The sequence below is a fragment of the Punica granatum genome, chromosome 1 (genome assembly GCF_007655135.1).
Source record: "Punica granatum isolate Tunisia-2019 chromosome 1, ASM765513v2, whole genome shotgun sequence".
Taxonomy (NCBI): domain Eukaryota; kingdom Viridiplantae; phylum Streptophyta; class Magnoliopsida; order Myrtales; family Lythraceae; genus Punica; species Punica granatum.
This window is the reverse complement of record NC_045127.1, coordinates 47,537,157-47,541,228: the sequence shown is the minus strand read 5'-3', so window position 1 is coordinate 47,541,228 and position 4,072 is coordinate 47,537,157. Positions and strand designations below refer to the sequence as shown.

Genomic DNA, 4,072 nt, shown 5'->3' with positions numbered 1-4,072 from the left:
TTGGACTCGCACACCCTAGTAACTATGAGGTATAGCCATAAACAAGTTCTCGAGAAAGCCATCTCAAGAATAAGTTCATACCATCAGAACATGGTTTCATACTATCCCGAATTACACAACCTGCCATTGTGTCTGTTTGGATGTTGCTTTCGGAGGATTTTTCGCAGGAAATAGCAATGCCCGCTCAAATAAACGTGCGGGATTAGAAAATGTATATATATATAATATATGTATAGAAAATGTATATACATATATCTTTCCCCGGAGCAGTGGTTAGAATTTCGATGTCTTCCCATATTTTGAAATGGCCAGCTGTCGTCGTTCCTTTTCAAATGAATAGAATAGAGAGCTCTCTTTTTTTTCGGTGAGTAACAGAAAATTATTAATGGACAGACACAATCATGTGTATTCTACTGATAATTATCCAAGCCAGCCCAGATTTTTTTATTACCGGGACCCAACTCAACATGGAAAATAAAAGAAGAGTGATACTAATATTTTTTTTTCAATTATAAGAGAAGCTCACGAGTTAAATACAATGAAATATAAATTATAATAATTAATAAATGGGCACGAAGAGTTTTATCGGGTATGAAACCATGAATCTCTTGATTTCCAGACGAGAACATGTACAACTGCACTACACTTTTTTTTATTAGCATTATTTTCTTCATTAAAATGCATGCTATTATCTTTTCCCTTAATAAATACAAGTGGGTTCTGTAAGTGGAACTCATCTTATATATAGACGTAAATAAAAATATAATAGTATGTGATACATGAATGTTATGTAACGACGCTCCTTTTTTTTTTCCCCAGTTCATTAGATATATGCTCGAAATTATCCATTTGTTATGTATACAGGAAATGTTAAATGTGTTGGGCGTCTGTGTAACTTAGTATGTACTTTAACTACGACCGACTACAATTTCATCACGATGGAGTAACTGATCTAAGGACAGTTCATATAAATGTACAAAGATTAATTAAGAAATAACGACATATATGTACTGCAATTCGGGGGGTGGGGAAGGAAGAAAGATACGTATGCAATATAATATTAGAAAAACTCGCTATGGAAAAATGTTCTCCTCACGGTGAATTTGGTCCGCAGAATAAGAACAGTGGAAGATTAGAATTGGTAGGGAATTGGAATTCAGTGGGATCAAAATTATGATTATGATATAATTATTTTGTTTGGTTGAATCGTTGAATAGACTAGGAATAGGATTAGACCAACTATAAGAAGACGACTATACCCCTATAAATACTAGTACAATATTAAATATTGAAATAATAAAAAAAAAAAAATTGGCGAACCAAGGGCTTACCGGAGATGGTTCAGCTCGCCCACCCAGGGCTGGCGACCCTGGGATTAGGTTCAGCTCTAGGTGAATCCCAGACTCACCAACCCTAGGCTGAGCAAACCCGGGGCTCTTGAGCACTAGGCTAGAGAGCGGTTGCGGGCATCATCATTGGATTTGGCTAGAGCCGATCTTGATACTTCTGATCATATATATAATACAATGCAAATACAGTATTTCATTTTTGGTCCCAAATATAGTTTTTCTTTTTTCACCGATAAGATCATGGCGTATACGTATACCCGACATACTACTAGAGAATCATCCCTATTTAATCACCGGATAGCTTGAGCTACATATGAAGCACTTCTAGTGGATCTCGAACTTTTTTTTTTTTCACTTCATCTAATCTCTATATAATGATCCCATAATCATCTCCCGACTGATCCGTATACTCTCTTGAGTTGACTCTATCTCTTCAACAGAAAATGGCCCTCATCACCTCCCAATCAAACTCCTCCATTTTCAATGCTCTCTCAGCATTGTTTGGACGAGGAAGGTGCATCAGCCCTCCAAAAGATGATGAACCATTCTCACCTCTCTTCCTTATGCTGTCGGCACTCTTCGCTCTGGTTTGCTATTCATGCTTCCATTACCTCAAACCCCGGAGGGGAAGTCCGCCCGGCCCACTCGGCCTCCCGTTTGTCGGGTACCTCCCGTTCCTGGATCAGGAGCTGCACACCTACTTCGCACGCCTAGCCCGAGCCTATGGCCCAATCCTGAAGCTCACGCTCGGGAGAAAGGTATGGATCATAATCTCGTCCCCGTCCACCGCCCGCGAAGTGCTCAAGGACCATGACCTAACATTTGCGAACCGGAACGTCCCTGTTGCTGCTCGGGAAATTACCTACGGGGGGTCGGAGATCGTGACGGCCTCCTATGGGCCAAAGTGGAGGATGCTGAGGAAGATCTGCGTCCTCAAGATGCTCAGCCGGACGACTCTCGACTCCGTGTACGGGCTCCGCAGGAGGGAGGTCCGTGAGAGCATCAAGTACTTGTACAAGCGCAGTGGATCGCCTGTGAACGTGGGTGAGGAGATGTTTCTCACTGCGTACAACGTGATCACAGGCATGCTGTGGGCCGGAACCATGAAGGGGGATGAGCGGGATACGCTGGGTGCAGAATTCAAAGAATGCGGTAGGAGAGCTTATGGAGCTGCTGGGGATGCCCAATATATCGGACTTCTTTCCGGGCTTGGCATGGTTCGACCTACAGGGGATCCAGAAGCGTGTTAAGGTTTTGGCGGGGCAGTTCGATCGAATTTTTGAAGCGGTATTAAGTCAGCGGCTGGGGAATGAGAAGGAGGGCGGACAGACCACGGTGGAGGAAATCAAGCAAAGCCTGGAAAAGGAAAAGGACTTCTTGGAGTTCTTGCTGGAGCTGAAAGATGGGGAAGATGGCAAGACTCCTCTGACTCTGATCGAAATCAAAGCTTTGCTCATGGTACTTATCATCCCTCCTTAAATTTGATGTTTTCATCATGAACCAAATTATAAAATCTATACTAAGAATAGTATATATAATTTGACTTGTCCTGTCACAGGACATGGTTCTCAATGGAACTGAGACATCTTCCAACACGATAGAATTTATCATGGCCGAGATGTTGAACAAGCCACACACTCTGCAGAAAGCCCAGCAGGAACTCGACAAAGTGGTCGGGAAGGACAACGTAGCGGAAGAGTCTCACATCATGAAGCTCCCCTACCTCCATGCTGTCATGAAAGAGTCCCTCCGCCTTCACCCGCCCGCCCCAGTGCTGGTCCCACACTGCCCGAGCGAGGACACTCTCATCAGTGGTTTCAGGATCCAGAAGGACTCGATGGTCTACATCAATGTGTGGGCAATCCATCACGACCCAACCATTTGGGAGAACCCGGATGAGTTCGACCCTGAGAGGTTTATGAATAGCAATGTGGACTACAGCGGGAATCATTTCAATTACCTCCCATTTGGGTCCGGGAGAAGGATCTGCGCGGGAATCGCGATGGCCGAGAGGTTGGTGATGTACTCGCTGGCCACCATCCTGCACTCCTTCGATTGGGAGCTGCCCAAGGGGGAGAAGTTGGATCTGTCGGAGCAATTTGGGATAGTAATGAAGAAGAAGGTGCCTCTCATCGCAATCCCGACTCCGAGGTTGTCTGACCCGGCTCTCTATGAGTAAGCAAAGCAAGGAGTTTACGGCCTCTGTGTTTTTGGCCTTATTTTTGGAAATAATAGCGTTCTGATTCCGTTTTGAATACCGGGTATACCCGGAGCCGGTCGAAATCTACCCATTAAAATAGGGTCCAGGTAGCTCGTATTGAAAATAAAGTAGGGTCTGGATATTAAAATACAGAACTAATGAAAATCAATTCTGGTTCCAGTTCTTACATAGGGTACCAAAAACTAAAACCGGAACCGATAATTGGATCCGGATAATAATTTTCCTAATTATATATATACATAGTTATATTCAGATACTCTTATATTTAAAAAATAATCACTAATTTAAAAAAAGAAGGGAAAAGTATAAAAACCACCCTTATGGTTTGAGCCGTAAACAAATTGAACCATGTGATTTTTCGAGAGACAAATAACACCATGTGGTTCACTTGGTGAGACATAATGGATCTCACCATTAATTTTTTCATCACTTTTGGTCCTTAAACTTTTCATTTTGCCATTATTACCCTCACACTTTCAATCTTTTTTTAATTTGGTCCTAA

General features: G+C 42.7%; 1 pseudogene; it reads left to right on the top strand.

The window, feature by feature from the left end:
- Nucleotides 1–1,657: 1,657 nt before the first annotated feature.
- LOC116195569 lies at nt 1,658–3,736 on the top strand (annotated as a pseudogene).
- The last annotated feature ends 336 nt before the right edge of the window (nt 3,737–4,072 follow it).